The following is a 20,634-nucleotide window of genomic DNA, read 5'->3' on the forward strand; positions in this document are numbered from 1 at the left end:
AGGCTTCTGAGTGGCTCAGTAGGTTAAGTGTCTTGTTTTGCCTCATGTCATGATCTCACAGTTCATGAGCTTGAGCCCCACATTGAGCTCCTCTCTCCCCACCTCGCTCTCTGCCCCTCCCCTACTCATTCTCTCCCTCTCTCTGTTAAATAAGTATTAAAAAAAGAAATGAGGGGTGCCTGGGTGGCTTAGTTGGTTAAGGGTCTGACTTCAGGTTGTGATCTCACAGTTTATGAGTTTGAGTCCTGTGTCCAGCTCTGTGCTGACAGCTCTGAGCCTGGAGCCTATTTCAAATCCTGTTTCCCTCTCTCTCGGACCTCACACTCTGTCTCTCTCAAAAATAAATTAGCATTAATTTTTTTTAATTTTAAAAAATAAAAGCCAAATGTAACACTATAGAAAGTCAGCAATCACAAAACAAGGAACAGAGAACTATAGAAACACCCAGAAAACAATCAACAGAATAGCAGTAAGTATACAACTATTAATAATTGCTTTAAATTTTAAATGGTCTAAATGTTTCACTCAAAAGACATAAGATGTTGGAATGCATTAAAAAAGCAAGTCTTGTCTGTATGTTGCCTCAGAGACTTACTTTGGGTCTAAAGACGCAGACTGTAAGTGAAGGGATGGAAAAACATAAAAGGCAAATGAAAGCAAAAAGAAAAAGCTAGAGCAAAATGAACTATAAAACAGACTCTAACGAGTCAAAGAAGGACATTACGTAATAAAGGTAGCAATCGTATCTATGCACCCAAGATGGGAACATCTAAATATGTAAGGCAAGCATAGCCAGACAAAGGGAAAAATTAATGTTAATGTACTAATGGTAGGGAACTTTAACTCTCCACTTACATCCATGGATAGATCATAAAGGCAGAAATTCAACAAGGACATGGGCTTTGAACAACACATTAGACTAGATGGACACAACTAGATAGTCAGCAATCACATGGTAGAGAACATTCCATCCCAAAAAGAATACACATTCTTTCAAGTGCACATGGAGCATTCTCTAGAACAGATAGCATTAGGGGACAAAATAAGTCTAAATAAATTTAAGAAGACTGCATCTTTTCTGACCACAACAGTATAAAGCTAGAAATCAATCTAAAGAATATATATATATATAGAGAGAGAGAGAGAATAAACAACATGCTACTACACAACCAATGGGTTAGCAAAGAAAAGAAATTTTAAAATACATGGAGACAAGTGAAAATGAAAACACAATGGTTCAAAATCTTTGGGACACAGCAAAAACTGTTCTAAGGAATTTATAACAATTTAGAAGCCTATCTCCAACAACAAGAAATTTAACCTATGCCCAAAGGAAAACTAGAAAAAGAATAAAACCCAAGATAAGTTGAAGGAAGGATATAATGAAGATCAAAGTAGAAGTAAATGAAACAGATGTTTAAAAAAAAAAGATAAAGGAAACCAAGAACTGGTATTTTGAAAAGGTAAATGAAATTGATAAACCTTTACCCAGACTCATCAAGAAAAAGGACACAAAATCAGAAATGAAAGTAACAACTGACACCACAGAAACACAAAAGATTGTAAGAGAATATTATGAAAAATAATATGCCAACAATTAGAGAACCTAGAAGAAATACGTAAATTCCTAGAAACCCATAATTTTCAAAAACTGAATCAGGGAAAATGGAATTCTGACCAGACCAATTACTAGTAGTAACAATACAGAAGTGATTATCCAAAAGCTACCAATAAAGGTCCAAGACCAGATGGATTCATAGGTAAATTCTACCGAACACTTAGAGAGTTAATGGGGGGGAGAGGGCCAACATGGCGGAGAGGTAGGGGGATCTGTACTTCCCGCATCTCTTAAACAAAGAAGGGCTGAAACAAAGGACTCTGAACCCCACAAGTCTGGGAGGAAAGGAGACGGAGTCTACTAGGAAGAAAATGGAAATCCAGATGGCCCCAGAGGTGTGTGACTGCCAGCTGGGGAGATAAAACGGAAGCACGGAGGGGAGGGATCCCCTTCTGCAGAGAGACAAAAGAGATGAGAAAGAGTGGCTTGGGAAGCATAGGTCTATATCTGGACAAGAGAAAAACCTCGGACAGTGATGGAGAGGGATCCTATCATTCCATCTCTCACTGCAGGGTTTTCAGAGAGATCCTATCTGTAACAGCAGGACTTTTTTCAGACTGGGGTTGGCTGCTATGTTCGCACTCCTGGGGAAGAAGGGAGTCACCTCTGGATTTGGTGGTGTGTCAGGTGCAATCGACAGCAGGAGAGGTCCTCTTCAGGTCATCTGACCTGAAGTGCTGCAGCACAGCCGCATGATTACATTTTGGGCAGCATCCCTAATATGCACCAAGTGGGAGTTTAAAATCCAGCTAAGTGTAGAACATAGGAGACGGTGGAGGAAGACAGCCACCTCGTCTGTGCCTGCGGAGCAGTTAGAATAGATCCAAAGGAGTGATTTAGGAAACCCGGTGTGTGAAGAATGGACTGAGGGGTCGCCATTTTTTCCCCTACAACCATAAAGGTGAGGGATCAGTCTGCGGGGCCCACAGTGGATGCGGGACCCGCTACAGAAAACCACACAACCACACTGTGAGGAGCTGCTTACCTACTGGACCTGGATAGACGCTGTGGAACCAGAAGCCCCCTCTGGACCAGCACTGTGGCATTGCCTGGATTAACTCTAGGTGAATTCTTGTTATATAGTTATGTTATTCCTCTGGACTCTTCCTCCTCTGGGCTGGTTACTCTGGTTGTTGGTTTACTTAAACAGACATATTTAATCCATTCTCTTGATGCATGTTCTATACCTCCTTCTTTACTTTTCTTTTTCTCTGGAATAATCAAGCCATATAGTCCCTCTGGGTAACTTTTATCTTCATTGGTTTGTCCTCACCTCTCTTATTCTCCTTTCTCTGTCTCTGGATTAAGCCTTTTAGTCTCTATGACTGGTCAATGTTCATTTTCTCTTTCTCCCTGCCCCGGTCATTTCTCTCTTTGTATATGCTCTTCCATCAGCACCGCCTCTACCCTGTTCTTTACTTGTAACTTGGGTTGCTGGTTTTATGCCTTTAGATTGTCTTTTGTTTTTTTCTTTTTGTCTCATTGCTAATTTGTTTTATTTGTGCACTAGCAGTTTTTGTTTTCTGTTTGTCTGTTTTCCTTTCCAGGGCCACTTCAAGGAACAAAACAAAGCACAACTGGTGGAGAGCCCAAAACATCACTACGAAAAGGGAAATAAAATAACCAAAGTCACAAGAAGAGAGGGCAAGTAACACTCTCCATAAAACACCTCCTGAATGGCCAGGCCCTGAACAGTGTATAAGCCCCCCTTTAATATAGCAGTACTTGCATGCAAAGCACATAACAACCTTTTAAAACTTACAAGGGATGGAAAACTAGCCAAAATGACGAAATGGAAGAATTTTCAAAAGAAAATCCAGGAAGAAGTAACAGGTAAAGAATTGATCAAACAGATATAAGCAACATAGCTGAACAAAAGTTTAGGATAATAGTCATAAAATTAATCGCTGCACTTGAAAAAAGCATAGGAGACAGCAGAGACCATTGCTGCAGAGATCAAGGATCTTAAAAATACTCATGATAATTTAAAAATGCTATAAATGATGTGCAGTATAAAATGGAGGCAGCCAGAGCACAGATTAAAGAGACAGAGGGGGAAATAGGTGAATTAGAAGGTTAAATTATAGGAAAAGAGAAAGCCAAGAAAGAGATAAAATGATCCAGGAGCATGAAAGGAGATTTCTAGAACTGAGTAAGGTAATCAAATGGAATAATATCTGTGTCATAGGAATTCCATAAGAAGAAGAAGAGAGAAAAAGGGGCTAAAGGGGCATTTGAACAATTCACGGCTGAGAACTTCCCCAACCGAGGAAAGGAAACAGACATCGAAATCCAAGAGGCACAGAGAACTCCCGTCAGACATAACTTGAATTGATATTCACATGACATATCATACTGAGTCTGGCAAAATACAAGGATAAAGAGAGAAATCTGAAAGTAGCTAGGTATAAAAGGGCCTTAACATACAATGGTAGACACATAAGGGTAGTAGCCAGCCTACCTAGTAAAATCTAGCAGGCCAGAAAGGAATGGCAGGAAATCTTCAATGTGATGAACAGGAAAAATATGCATCCAAGAACTCTCTATCCAGCAAACCTGTCATTCAGAATAGAAAGAGATATAAAGGTTTTCCCAAACAAAAGTTGAAGGAATTCATCACCACTAAACTAGCCCTACAAGAGATCCTAAAGGGGACTTTATGAAGGAAATGTTGCAAGGAACAAAAAGTACCAGAGACATCACTGTAAGCATGAAACCTAAAGATAACACAATGATTCTAAACCCATACATAGGGTATCAGAATGAATTTTTTAAAAATCCATCTATTTGCTGTCTACAAGAAACTCACTTTAGACCTGAGGACACTTCAGGTTGAAAGGGAGGGGGTGGAGACTCAGAGAGGGGGCAAGATGGCAGAGAAGTAGGGAGCTCCGTATATTTTGCCTGCACCCATCTCTCAAATACAGAAGGCCTGAAGTTGTAGGACACTGAGACACAGGAGTTTGGGAAGAGAAAGAGACAGAGTATACTGGGAAGGAAACCTCATAAGGCTGCCTCAAGAAACAAGCCAAACTACACATGGTGGAGAGTCCCAAATACCACTACCAGTAGGTAAACAAAATAACCAAACTCTCAACAAGAGAAACCAAGAGACACCATCCAAAGAACACTTCCTGAACAGACAGGCCCTGAACAATCAAAAGAACCCTCTCTAATACAGCAGAACTCACAGGGGCCAAGTGTACAACAAGCTTTTAAATTAACAAGAGATAGAAAGCTAACCAAAATGATGAAACGGAAGAACTCTACTCCAAAGAAATTCCAGGAAGAAATGATAGCTAGAGAACTGCTCAAAACAGATATAAGCAAAATAACTGAACAAGAATTTAGAACAATAATCATAAAATTAATAGCTGGGCTTGAAAAAAGCATGGAGGTCATCAGGGAAACTTTGGCTACAAACAACATGGAGCTTAAAAATAGTTCTGATGAAATAAAAAATGCGATAAATGAGATACATAATAAACTGGAGGCATCCAATGCACGACTGAAGAGGCAGAAAGGAGAATAAGTGATTTAGAAGACACTATTATAGAAAAAGAAGAAACAGAAAAAGAGAGATAAACTGATCCAGGAACATGAAAGAAGAGCTTGAGGGCTCAGCGATACAATCAAACAGAACAATATCCATATCATAGGAATACCAGAAGAGGAAGAGAGGGAAAGGTGCTGAAGGAGTCCTGGAACAAATTATAGCAGAGAATTTCCCCAACCTGGGGAGTGAAGTAGAGAAGTTGAAATCTAAGAGGCACAGAGAACTCCCCTCAGACATAATTTGAATCGATCTTCTGAATGACAAATCATAGTGTAAATGGCAAAATATAAGGACCAAGAGAGAATTTTGAAAGCAGCTAGGGAGAAAAGGGCCCTAACACACAAAGGGAAATCAATCAGAGTAGTGACAGACCTATCTACTGAAACTTGGAAGGCCAGAAAGGAAAGGCAAGAAATCGTAATGTGATGAAAAGAAAAAATATGCAGCCAAGAATCTTCTATCCAGCAAGCCTGTCATTAGAATAGAAGGAGAGCTAAAAGTCTTTACAAATAAACAAAATTTGTAAAACAAAAACTAACTCAGCCCTACAAGAAATCCTGAGGGGGACTTTCTGAGGGAAGTGTTACAGGGAACGTGGGATACCAGAGACACCACCACAAGCATTAACCCCACTAAGGACACAATGACTCTAAACCCACATATTTCAATAATAACAGTGAATGTAAATGGGCTGAATGCACCAATCAAAAGACATAGGGTAGAAGAATGGATAAAACAAAATCCATCTATTTGCTGTCTACAAGAAACCCATTTAGGCTGGAAGTTACCTTCAAATTAAAAGTAAGGGAATGGAGAACTATATATCATGCTACGGGAAGTCAAAAGAAAGCTGGAGTAGCTATACTTCTATCAGACAAACTGTACTTTCAATTAAAGACAATAACAAGGGATGTAGAAGGGCATTATATAATAATTACAGGATCTATCCGTCAGGAAGAACTAACAATTATAAATGTCTACACACCGAATATTGGAGCACCTAAATACTTAAAACAATTAATCACAAACAGAAACAACCTTATAGATAAGAATGTGCTAATAGCAGGGGACTTTAATACTACGCTTACAGCAATGGATATATCAACCAGACAGAAAATCACTAAAGAAACATGGACTTGAAGGACACGTTAGACCAGATGGATTTGACAGATATATTTAGAACTCTACACTCTGAGGCCAGGGAATTCACTTTATTCTCAAGTGCGCATGGCACATTCTTCAAGATAGATCACATACTGGGACATAAAGCAGCCCTCAATAAATATAAAAGAATGGAGATCATACCATACACACATGCAGATCATAATGCTTTGAAACTCAAAATCAATCACAGGAAGAAGTCTGGAAATCCTCCAAAAACATGGAGGTTAAAGAACACCCTACTAAAGAATGGACGGGCCAATCAGGCAATTAGAGAGGAAATTAAAAAATATATGGAAACAAATGAAAGTGGAAATACAACAACCCAAATTCTATGCGATGCGGCAAAGGCAGTCCTAAGAGGAAAGTACATTGCACTCCAGGCCTATTTCAAGAAATTAGAAAAAGTGCAAGTCCAAAACAGCTCACCTAAAGGAACTAGAGGCAGAGCAACAAGAGGACCCCAAACCCAGCAGAAGAAGAGAAATAGTAAAAATCAGAGCAGAAATAAACAACATAGAGACCAAAGAAACAATTGAACAGATCAATGAAACCAAGAGTTGGTTTTTTGAAAAAGGAAACAAAATTGACAAACCTCTAGCCAGGCTTCTCAAAAAGAAAAGAGAGAGCACCCAGAGAGACAAAATTATGAATGAAAATAGACTTATTACAACGAACCCCTCAGAAAGACACGCAATTATCAGGGAATACTAAGATAATTATATGCCAACAAATTGGACAACTTAGAAGACATGGTCAAATTCCTAAACACACACTCACTACCAAAAATCACACGGGAGGAGATAGAAAATCTGATCAGACACATAACGAGTGAGAAATCGAATCAGTAATCAAAAATCTCCCAACAAATAAGAGCCCTGGACCTGATGGCTTCCCTAGGGAATTCTACCAGATATTTAAAACGGAATTAATACCAATACTTCTCAAGCTATTCCAAAAAATAGAAATCAAAGGAAAACTGATTTTCTAAAACCAGCATCACTCTGATTCCCAAGCCAGACAGAGTCCCAGCAAAAAAGAACTACAGGCCAAATCCTTGATGAATACGGATGTAAAAATCCTCAATAAGATACTTGCAAATCGAATCCAACAGCACAAAAAAGAATTATCCACCATGATCAAGTGGGATTCATTCCTGAGTTAAAGTGCTGGTTCAACATTTGCAAAACAATCAATGTGATACATCATATCAATAAAAGAAAAGATAAAAACCATATCCTGTCGATAGATGCAGAAAAAGCATTTGACAAAATACAGCATCCCTTCTTCATAAAGACTCTAGAGAAAGTCGGGATAGAAGGAACCTACTTAAACATCATACATGCCATCTATGAGAAGCCCTCAGCTAACATCATCCACAACAGGGAAAAACTGAGAGATTTCCAACTGAGATCAGGAAAAGGACAAGATGTCTACTCTCACCACTGCTGTTTAACATAGTGCTGGAAGTCCTAGCATCAGCCATCAGACAACAAAAGGAAATCAAAGGCATCAGAATTGGCAAAGAAGAAGTCAGACTTCACTTTTCGCAGACGACATGATATTGTATATAGAAACCCCAACAGTCTCCACCAGAAGCCTACTAGAACTGATCCAAGAATTTAGTAAAGTTGCAGGGTATAAAATCAACGTAAAGAAATCAGTTGCATTTTTGTACACCAACAATGAAGCAACAGAAAGAGAAATCAAGAAACTGATCCCATTCACAATTGCACATAAAACCATAAAGTACCTAGGAATAAGCCTAACCAAGGATACAAGAGATCTGTATGATGAAAACTATAGAAANAAACCAAAACGGGAGGCATCCCATCCCAGACTCTAGCCTCTACTACAAAGCTGTCATCATCAAACAGTATGGGATGGCACAAAAACAGACACATAGACCAATGCAATAGAATTGAGAACTCAGAATTGGACCCACAACTGTACAGCCAACTAATCTTTGACAAAGCAGGAAAGAGCATCCAATGGACAAAAGCCTCTTTAACAGATGGTGCTGGGAGAACTGGACAGCAACATGCAGAAGAATGAAACTAGATCATTTTCTCACACCATACACAAAAATAAACTCAAAATGGATAAAGGACCTGAACGTGAGACAGGGAACCATCAAAACCCTAGAGGAGAAAGCAGGAAACAGCCTCTTTGACCTCCACCGCAGCAACTTCTTACTTGACACATCCCCAAAAGCAAGGGAATCAAGAGCAAAAAGAAACTATTGGGACCTCATCAAGATAGAAAGCTTCTGCACGACACAGGAAACAATCCATAAAACTAATAAGCAACCGTTGGAACGGGAAAAGATAGTTGCAAATGACATATCAAATAAGCGGTTAATATCCAAAATCTTTAAGGAACTCACCAAACTCCTCACCTGAAAAACAAACAACACAGTAAAGAAATGGGCAGAAGCTATGAACAGACACTTCTCCAAAGAGGACATCCAGATGGCCAACAGACACATGAAACGATGCTCAGCAACCCCCCTTATCAGGGAAATACAAATCAAAACCACACTGAGATACCACCTCACGCCAGTCAGAGTGGCTAAAATGAGCAAACCAGAGGATTGTACATGCTGGTGAGGATGTGGAGAAACAGGCACCCTCCTACACTGTTGGTGGTAATGTAAGCTGGTGCAGCCCCTCTGGAAAACAGGGTGGTGGTTCCTCAAAAAATTAACCATAGAACTCCCTTATGTCCCAGCAATAGCACTGCTATGAATTTACCTAAGATAGGAATGCTGATGCATAGGAGCACATGTACCCCAATGTTCATAGCAGCACTCTCAGCAATAGCCAAAACATGGAAAGAGCCCTAAGTGTCCATCAACGGACGAATGGACCAAGAAGTTGTGGTTTATCCATACGATGGAATACTACATGGCAATGAGAAAGAATGTATCTGGCCATGTGTAGAAATGTGGATGGACCTTGAAGGTGTTATGCCGAGCGAAATAAGTCAGGCAGAGAAGGACAGCTACCATATGTTTGCACGTATAGGCGGATTAGGAGGAACTTAACGAAGGACTGTGGGAGAGAAGAAGAGGTGAAGTAGTGGGGAAGAGGGAGAGAGGCAAAACATGAGAGACTCTTGAATGCTTAGAACAAACTGAGGACTGATGGGTGTGGGGAGTGAGGGGGGAGATGGGCATGGAGGAGGGCACTTGTGGGAATGAGCACTGGTTTTTATATGGAAACCAACTTGACAATAAACTACTTGTGAAAAAAAAAAGGAAACTGAGGAGATGGAGAAATATCTATCATGCTACTGGAAGTCAAAAAGCTAGAGTAACCATACTTCTATTGGGCACACTGGACTTTAAAGTAAAGGCAGTAACGAGATGAAGAAGAGCATTATATAATATTTTCAGGGTCTATGTTCAGGAAGAGCTAACAATTATAAATGTCTACACACCAAATTCAGGAGCAGTCATATACATAAACAATCACAAACATAAGCAATCTTATTGATAAGAATGTGGTAATTGCAGGAGACCTTAATACTCCACTTCCAGCAATGGATAGATCAACTAGACAGAGAATCACTAAGAAACAATGGCCCTGAATGACACATTGGACCAGATGGACTTGACACAGGATATATTTAGGACTCTACATCCCAAAGCAGTGGAATTCACTTTCTTCTCAAATGCACATGGTACATTCTGCAAGATCACATACTAGGTCACAAAGCAGCTCTCAGTAAATATAAAAGAACTGAGGTCATACCGTGCACACTTTCAGACCACAACGCTATGAAATTTGAAATTAACCACAGGAAGAAGTCTGGAAAACCTCCAAAAACATGGATTATAAAGAACATCGTACTGAAGAATGAATGGGTCAACCAGGCAATTAGAGAAGAATTTAAAAATATACGGAAACAAATGAAAATGAAAATACAACAGTCCGAACTGTTCGGGATGCAGCAAAGGCAGTCCTAAGAGGAAAATACATTGCAATCCAGGCCTATCTCAAAAAACTAGAAAAAGCCCACATACAAAATCTAACAACACACCTAAAGGAAATAGAAGCAGAACAGCAAAGACATCACACACCCAGCAGCAGGAGAAAAATAGTAAAGATCATGGCAGAAACAAATATAGAAACCAAATAAAACAGTCAGTGAAACCAAGATTTGGTTTTTTGAAAAAAAATTAAATTGATAAACCTCTAGCCAGGCTTCTCGGAAAGAAAAGAGAAAGGACCCATATAGGTAAAATCACGAATGAAAATAGATTTATTACAACCAATCCCTCAGAAATACAAAAAATTATCAGGGAATACTATGAAAAAATTATATGCCAACAAACTGGAAAACCTGGAATAAACGGACAAATTCCTAAGCACCCACAACTACCTATACTCAAACGGGAAAAAATAGAGAATTTGAACAGTCCTATAATTAGTGAAGAAGTTGAATCAGTTATCAAGTGTCTCTCAACAAGTAAGACACCTAGACCAGATGGCTTCCCTGGGGAATTCTCTCAGACATTCAAAGCAGAGTTAATACCTATCCTTCTCAACTGTACCAAAAAATAGAAATGGAAGGAAAACTTTCAGACTCACTCTATGAAGCTAGCATTACCCGGATTCCCAAACCAGACAGAGACCACCAAAAAAAGAATTACAGGACAATATCCTTAATATGGATGCAAAAATTCTCAATAAGACTCTAGCAAATCGAATTCAACAGCGTACTAAAAGAATTATTCACCATGATCAAGTGGGATTCATTCCTGGGCTGCAGGGCTAGTTCAATATTTGCAAATCAGTGTGATACATCACATTAATAAAAAAGAGGGTAAGAACCTTATGATCCTGTCAGTAGATGCAGAAAAAGCATCCTTTCGTAATAAAAACCCTCAAGAAAGTCAGAGAGAAGGAACATAACCTTAACATAATAAAAGTCATTTATGAAAAGCCCACAGCTAATATCCTCAGTGGGAAAAAAACAGAGATTAAAGATTCTACCTCTTGGTTCCCCTTATGTTAAGGCAAAAGAACATGAGTTAATAACTGGCTGAGAAAATAATTTTAATGGAAGCAGGGATTTCCATCATATCTGTAAGAAAACAGTCCCAACATCAAGGAATTATCTAGACACATCCTATGTATCAGTTCTGAAATTATGCCCCCAGTGGCTACAACAGTGAACTTTCATCCACAGCAATTCGGGTAAATCTTGCTTCATAGGCTTTCTCTAGTCTTGACATGAACAATTTGCTTTTTGCAACTTTCTATGGAGTCACATAAATTAGCTTTAACTTGGAGTTTTTATTCACTGTTTCAGCATGAACCCATTTCATATGCTCCTGTTGAAAGGAGAAATAGACACAGTGCCGGAATTATGTTACCTAGTTGGGATACTAAGTGGTAAATGAAGATGCTCCTTACTCAAAGCAATACCAGTGGACTATTTTAGCAGATGTTGAGTCCATTAAAATTGAGACCATGTCCCAGTACTAAACTTCTGGGCAACTATAAAATTTTATTTACTTACTCGCATCCAAATGTTGATAAAACAATAGGATCATTTGACAAAAAAAGAGAACATAAAGTAAAAAAGAACACTCTAACAGGTATTTACTCTATGAAGACATAATTCTTACTTGTTCATAATAAATGCCAAAATATGAGCTAAATGCAAAAGGGATGGTTATAAAGTTGGGTTTTAATAATTTTAATATTGTGCTTATCACTTCATATATCTGAACAAGAAGTATTCTCAATTAGCTACTTAATGATGCTATCAAATCTCAATCTCATTAGGTTTTATAAAGCATCCTATTCATTGAATTAAGATTTTGTAAAAGACATACTTATATATAATAAAAATAAATCTTAAAATCTCACAAATATTAGTTCCTTAGTTCTCTATTCCGTAAAATATTTAGCATGTTATTGTCATAGTTTGCCTTCTAACTTAATTAGGATGAAAAGAAGTATAAAGAAGCAATGGTGAATGTGACAAATCAAACTGCTTTCATTGTTCCTGCAAAGCAGTCTGTTAATTCCTCAAGATATCCTTGAGTTTTTAAAGAAATAGCTAAAGTACATTAAACATTTCAAGTGGTCCTAAATGTCTCAGAAATCTCAGGGGAGCAAATATGTCCTCAGAAATGGAGAGATGAAGAAAATACCAGAACTTCTGACAGAATAAGTGGAGAAGCAAGGTTAAAAAGATTTGTACTCACATCCTATGAACTGCTAGTGAAAGCAAACAGAAACCAGGACTTAACCTATCCCTTGTCTTTATTCTGTCTCCAACTTTTCTTGTTTTTTTTAATATACATATTTTTTAATCATTTTCTTTTTTTAAAAAAAATGTTTAATGTTTTTTATTTTATTTATTTCTGAGAGAGAGACAGCATGAGCAGGGAAAGGTCAGAGAGAAAGGAAGACACAGAATCTGAAATAGGCTCTAGGCTCTGAACTAGCTGTCAGCACAGAGCCTGACACGGTGCCCGAATCCACAAACCGCGAGATCATTACCTGAGCCAAAGTTCGTCGCTTAACCAACTGAGCCACCCAGGCGCCAACTTTTCATATAGTAGTGATACTGCTCTAATCCACTTTTTTTTTCGGTGTTAAGGAATTACGATATTAGAAAGCAATGTTCTCCACATTTGACTACTGACTGAAAGCAGTTAGGAAATGGTAGTTAAAATAAAACAAATAGATGAGAAAAAATCAAACAGGGGTACTTGGAGACATGGCTGATGCCAGTTCTGGGAGGAAATATGCAAACTGAGTATGGAATAACTTCCCATAAAAGCAAGGAGTCAAAAACTATACGATGAAAAGAAAAGAGTCAGGAGCCAACATGAACAGGTGATCACTGCCCAAAGATGGGACTATTTCAACATAAGAAAAATAATATGGATTAATATATATCAAATATGTTGAATATCCATAAGTTTATAATGATACTTTAAAAAAAAAACAAAACACCTTACTGGCCACCTTTGGAGAATGCTAAGAAAACAACTCAGAGAACAGGGAAAGAAAGGGAAAAAATTTCCAATCTGCAAGAGCTAAAAAGGAAAAAGTTTATAGAAAATGCTTAGCTAACAAAAGAAGGTGTGATAGGAGAAATCCCCCCTTTGTAAGCCCTTAATCAGAGCCATTACTTACAGCAGGCAATAATCATCAGTGGTTCTAAAGCCATTAGATGAAAAGGGGACAGAGAACTTGATAATAACAAAACAGGCAGATATTACCTGAACCCACTGACCAAACTTAGCATCACACAAAATAACCAGGTCATAATGTACCTCCTAGTTATGACATAGGAAATATACTTTTGAAAAAGAAAAGGAAGAGACCAAATACATTCCAGCCTTTTTTAAAATGTTTTATTTATTTCTGAGAGAGAGAGTGTGTGTGAGCAGGGGAGGATCAGAGAGAGAGGGAGATACAGAATCTGAAACAGTCTCCAGGTTCTGAGCTAGCTGTCAGCACAGAGCCCGACACGGGGCTCAAACCCATGAGCCATGAGATCATGACCTGAGTCAAAGTCAGGCACTCAACCGACTGAGCCACCCAGACGCCTCTACAGTCAAGCTTTTAAATCTAACTAAAAAGAACAAGTTGAACAACATCATAGGAGGTTATCAGAACAACTAGAAATTAGCTGACTACAAGACAAAGACCTTGGTTTCTTCAACAAATAATTTAAATGTGCATGGGAAACAAACAAGAAACAAGGGGAACCTAAAGAAATATAAAAAAAATACAATATAATCCATGGATCTATTCTGAACCATAAAAAAAAAAAACTTGATGAGACAGAGAAATGTGAATGTTTTTACTTGATTTTAAGGAATCAATTTTTTTTAGATGTGACGATGTCATTGTAATTATTTTTTTCTGATACATACTGAAGGAGTTATAACTGAAATGGTATGATGTCTAGGAACTATTTCAAATAAACCAAGGGCAAGGAGGGAGGGATGATTCTGGGTATATAAATGAAAAAGGATTGGTCATATGTTGATAACTGTTAAGGGTGGTTAATGGGTACTTGGCAGTTTTATTACCATTCTATTTTTCTGTACTTTGGAAAATTTCAGTAACATCCTTTATAAAACAGAACAGCTGGCTTTCCACCTGACCATCACCACACTGTCATCATGGACACCAGACCTCTCCATGTCCAGCCCATTAAGCTGACCAGTATCACCAAGGTGCTGGGCAGTACCAGCTTGCTGGGACATGCACACAGGTGCACGTGGAGTTCAGGGACAACACAAGCCACTCCATCATCCGCAATGTGAGAGGCCCTGTGAATGAGGATGATATGCTCACCCTATCTGAGTCAGAGTGAGAGGCTCGGAGGTTGGCCTGAACTGGTAGCTGGATTCTGGATATCTGTCTAGGTCAACAACTTGGCTCACAGGGATGATCTGCAATTGTTAATAAAGCATTTATATTGTTTGTAAAAAATAATGAAATAAAAAAGATCAAAGAATACCTGGGAAATGCTTAACAGATGAAGGTAAGAGAGTCCATTCCCGAAGGTAGGAGAGTCCATTTCCAAATGATAGAAATTCCATAAGGACAGGGTATCTTGCTAGTAATGTACTGTTTGTATTTAATGATGTTGCATAATTAGAAATTCTTGCTCACCGTTTTCTAGTAGATAATATATAACAGGTTAGCTAATGTTTACTATAAAGTGCCAGATAGTAGATATTAGGTTTTGTGGGCTATACAGTATCTATCACAACTACTCTGCCATTATTGTGTGAAAACAGTGAGAGACAACATGGAAATAAACAAGCATGGTTGTGTTCTAATAAAACTTTATGGACACTGCTAGCATCAACCATCAGACAACAAAAGGAAATCAAAGGCATCAGAATTGGCAAAGAGGAGGTCAAACTTTCACTCTTCGCAGATGACATGATACTCTACATAGAAAACCCGACAGACTCCACCAGAAGCCTACTAGAACTGATCCAAGAATTTAGCAAAGTTGCAGGGTACAAAATCAACNGAAAGGTAGAGAGAAATAGAATGTTAAATTAAAAAAAAACTTTATGGACACTGAAATCTAAATTTCATATAATTTTCACACTTTACAAATTATTATTTTGATTTTTTAACCATTTAAAAATATAAAAACCATTCTTAGCTCACAGATTATATAAAAGTAGGCAGTGGGCTAGAACTGGCCCATCAACAGTAGCTTGAAACTCCTGATAGAGTTATCAGTTTGTAATTTTAGAACAAACTCAATTGTAACCAAGGCTCCTACTTCAGTAAAAGGTTTAAATTTAAAAAACAAAAAACAACAAAAAACAAAGAAGGATACCTTAAACTAGAAGCATTTAACATGGTAGCTAAAATTCCTAATGTTTTAAAACCATTAACTGATTTTCCATAAGAGAGCTCAATGGGAAAATCACAAGGGTAAAACCTAAAAGAGAAAGTGTCTACCTTAAATTTACAATCTCACCAGAATGAGTTTCTACCACTCATCTGAGGGCATTACACATTAATATATTTCCTATTTTTTATACTCAATAGAGGAGACATATTTAAAAAAATTGATCATTGACCAAATAAAGCAAATAGAACATTACAGGGAAATCTCTTCCTTTATTCAATACTATAACAATAAAAATAGGTATCATTTTGAATTTTTACTTTATCATTTTTGACAATAGTTATTGGTTAATATAAATAATATATATGTTACATATATAATTATTTTCTATATAGTATAATTTATAAATAATATAAATCTTTTCAAATGCTGTCCAATTATATCAGGAAAAAAATTACAAAGTTTTCCAAAGAAAACATAGCAGCCTGTACAGTTAAGAATGTTGTTACAGAAGCATTCTTCCACACTTACTGTATGAGATTAATTTATGCGGAGTAGAAACTGGTGAATAGTTTACTGGAGGGGAGATGGCAGAGAAGTGCAGAGCTCCGTGCATTTCACTTACACCAGTCTCTCAAACAGACACGGTCTGAAGCCATAAGGACACTGAGCCACATGAGTTTGGGAAGAGAAAGAGACAGAGTACACTGGGAAGGCAACCTAAATGCTTGAGTTTGAACTGGGGAAGATAAAATCTGACACAGAGGGAGGGGAGGGAGCTGGGCTCGCAGGCAGCTGCGATGAGTCTAGAGGAAAAGAAAGAGAAGCTGAAACTGCTTATAGAATGTCCCTGGGGAAGAGAAAAACCCTCGGCTTATAAAGAGTGTTTTTAGTTCTAGCTGGAGTGCTGACTTTGAACTAGATGCCCCTGGTCCCAGAGGACTCCAGAAAAAACTGCTCTGCTCCACTCCTGGCACCATCCCCAGCTGCACAGACACTGCCGGCCTGAGGCTGCATTCCCTGGACTTGCCCCTACCCCAGTGATCTGAGGCTGCTCTACTTCCCCCCCCACCCCAACCTCTACCCCGGGCAACAGGGAAGCAGCAACCTGTGGGACTGTGTTTCCGGAGGTATCAATAAAGCTCATCAACTGGGACCTAGAAATGAGGCTGGGGGGTGGGCCATAGAACACAGCCCACCTTGGCTATGCCCACAGCACAGGGAGATCCGACCCAAAGGAGTGATTTGAAATGCTTGGTTTGAGATGACGCTGCCATTTTTCTCCCACAACCACCAAGGCGGGGGCTTAGGGAGTGGCTAGAAGGACACAGTGGATGCTAAGACCTGCCTACACCAAACCATCCCCATCTTGCTAGAGAGCTGTTTTTGTTTGGTTTGGTTTTATTTTGTTTTGTTTTTTTACCTGAGCCAGAGGCAAGACCAACATGGATGCACTGCCATGATTAATTCTAAATAATTCTTTCTATTCAGATATATTCTCCCTTTTCTCATTTGTAACCCTCCACTCTGCTGGTCAGGGCACTCTTGTCACTAGTTTGCTTAAACAGTCACATTTAATCCATTCTCTAGATGTACATTCTACACCTTCACCCCTACCTTTTTATCTCTCTCTGGAGTAATCAGATTATATAGTTTCTCTGAGTAACATCTTCATTTCTTTCTCCTCCTGTCTAAACATATTCTACGATTTCTCCTTCTGAATCAAGCCTCTTAGTCTCTCTGCCTGGTTATTTCATTTCCAATTTCGCTTGCTCTCCGCCCTGTCATTTCTCTTATTTGTATATGCTCTTCCATCAGCACTGCATACACCTGGCTCTTTATTTGTAGCTAAGAATTCTGGTTTATGCCTTAGACTGTCCTTTGTCTTTTGGGTTTTTTCTTTTTTCTTCTTTAATTTTTAGTAATTCTTATTTTAATTATTAGTTTTCCCTCCTTTTTTTTTTGTCCTTTCCTTTTTTTCTTTTTCTTTTTCCCTTTCGGTTTGCATGTTTGTTGGATTTTTCAGTGCATTTGCATACCTTTGTTCCCTGTGTGGTTGTCTGTTTTCTTTTCCAGGGATACCTCAAGAAACAAGCCAAAGTACACAGGGTGGAGAGTCCCAAATACCACTACAAGTAGGGAAATAAAATAACCAAAGTCTCAAGAAGAGAAACCAAGGACACCATTCAAAGAACACTTCCTAAATGGACAGGTCCTGGGCAGTCAAAGAGCCTTTTTTAATACAGCAGCACACACAGGGGCAGAATGCATAACAAGCTTTTAAAATTAACAAGAGATAGGAAGCCAACCAAAATGATGAAACAGAAGAACTGTCCTCCAAAGAAACTCCAGGAAGAAATGACAGCTAAAGAACTGATCAAAACAGATATAAGCAACATAACTGAAAAAGAATTTAGAACAATAGTCATAAAATTAATCGCTGGGCTTGAAAAAGGCATGGAAAACATCAGATAAACTATTCCTACAAAGACTATGGAGCTTAAAAATAGTTGTAATGATTTTAAAAATACTATGAGATACATGATAAAATGGAGGTATCTAATGCACGGATTAAAGAGGCAGAAAAGAGAATAAGTGATTTAGAAGACACAATTATAGAAAAAGTGGAAGCTGAGAAAAAGATAAACTAATCCAGGAACACAAAAGGAGAGTTCCAGAGCTCAGAGATGCAATCAAACGGAACAATATCTATATCATAGGCATTCCAGAAGAGGAAGAGAAGGGAAAGGTGCTGAAGGAGTCCTTGAAAAAATTATAGCAGAGAACTTCCCTAATCTGGGGAAGGAAATAGACATTGAATTTCAAGAGGCACAGAAAACTCCCCTCAGATGTAATTTGAATCGATCATCTGCACAACATATCATAGTGAAACTGGCGAAATATAAGGACAAAGAGAGAATTCTGAAAGCAGCTAGGGAGATAAGGGCCCTAAACATACAAAGGGAAACCTATCTACTGAAACTTGGCAGGCCAGAAAGGAATGGCAGGAAATCTTCAATGTGATGAACAGAAAAAATATGCAGCCAAGAATCCTCGATCCAGCAAGCATGTCATTCAGAATAGAAGGAGAGATAAAAGTCTTTCCAAATAAACAAAAATGGAAAGAATTCGTCACCACTAAACCAGCCCTACAAGAAGTCCTGAGGGGGACTCTCTGAGGGAAATGTTGCAAAAACGCAACATACCGGAGACACCACCACAAGCATGAATCCCACAAAGGATACGATAATAACCCATATTTTTCAATAATAACACTGAATGTAAATGGGCTAAATGTTCCAATCAAAAGACATAGGGTAGCAGAATGGATTAAAAAAAAAATCTATTTGCTGTCTACAAGAAACTCATTTTAGACTGGAGAAAACCTTCAGATTGGAATTAAGGGGATGGAGAAATATCTATCATGCTACTGGAAATCAAAAGAAAGCCAAAGTAGTTATATCAGACAACATGGACTTTAAAGTAATGACAGTAACAAGGGATGAAGAAGGGCATTATATAATAATTACAAGGTCTATCCATCAGGAAGAACTAACAATTATAAATGTCTACACACCGANGCTAATTCAAGAAATTAGAATAAGTGCAAGTACGAAATCTTAACAGTGCACCTAAAGGAACTAGAGGAATAGCAACAGGAGCACCCCAAACCCAGAAGGAGAAATGATAAAAATCAGGGCAGAAATAAACAATATAGAAACCAAAAAATACAGTTGAACAGATCAACAAAACCAAGAGTTGGTTTTTTGAAAAAATAAAATTGACAAACCTATAGCCAGGTTTCTCAATAAGAAAAGAGAGAGTACTCAAATAGACAAAATCGTGAATGAAAATGGACTTATTACCGCCAACCCCTCAGAAATACAAGCAATTATCAGGGAATACTATGAAAAATTATATGCCAACAAACTGGACAACTTAGAGGAATAGACAAATTCCTAAACACACACTACCAAAATTTACACGGGAAGAGATAGGAAATCTGAATAGACCCATAACTAGTGAAGAAATTGAATCAGTTACCAAAATCTCCCAACAAATAAGAGCCCTGGACCTGATGGCTTCCCTGAGGAATTCTACCAGACATTTAAATCAGAATTAATACCCATTCTTCTAAAACTATTCCAAAAAATAGAAATTGAAGGAAAACTTTTGGACTCATTTTATGAAGCCAGCATCATTTTGTTTCCCAAGCCAGACAGAGACCCAGAAAAAAAAAAAAAAAAAACTACAGTCCAATATCCTTGATGAATATGGATGCAAAAATCCTCAACAAGATACTTGCAAATCGAATCCAACAGCACATAAAAAGAATTATCCACTGGGATTAAGTGGGATTCATTTCTGGGTTACGGGGCTGGTTCAATATTCACAAGTCAATCAATGTGATACATCACATCAACAAAAGAAAAGATAAAAACCATGATCCCGTCAATAGATGCAGAAAAAGTATTTGACAAGATACAGCATCGCTTCTTAATAAAGACCCTCAAGAAAGTTGGGATAGAAGGAACTTAATTAAACATCATAAAAGCCATCTATGAGAAGCCTTTAGCTAACATCATCCTCAATGGGGAAAAACTGAGAGCTTTCTCCCTGAGATCAGAAACACGACAGGGATGTCCACTCTCACCACTGTTGTTTAACATAGTGCTGGAAGTCCTAGCATCAGCCATCAGACAACAAAAGGAAATAAAAGGCATCAGAATTGGCAAAGAAGAAGTCAAACTTTCACTTTTTGCAGACGACATAACACTCTACAAAGAAAACCTGACGGAATCTAGCAGAAGCCTACTAGAACTGATCCAAAATTAGGCAAGGTTGCAGGGTACAAAATCAATGTAAAGAAATTGGTTGCATTTTTATACACTACAGATGCGAGGATGTGGAGACATGGGCATCTCCTTACACTGTTGGT

The 20,634-nt window shown here is 38.2% G+C and overlaps 1 pseudogene; it reads left to right on the top strand.

Moving 5' to 3' along the window:
* Window positions 1-14,496: 14,496 nt before the first annotated feature.
* Window positions 14,497-14,711, top strand: LOC144237482 (small ribosomal subunit protein eS28 pseudogene; annotated as a pseudogene).
* The last annotated feature ends 5,923 nt before the right edge of the window (window positions 14,712-20,634 follow it).

Source organism: Crocuta crocuta, unplaced genomic scaffold (assembly GCF_008692635.1).
Source record: "Crocuta crocuta isolate KB4526 unplaced genomic scaffold, BGI_CrCroc_1.0 scaffold276, whole genome shotgun sequence".
NCBI classification, from domain to species: Eukaryota; Metazoa; Chordata; class Mammalia; order Carnivora; family Hyaenidae; genus Crocuta; species Crocuta crocuta.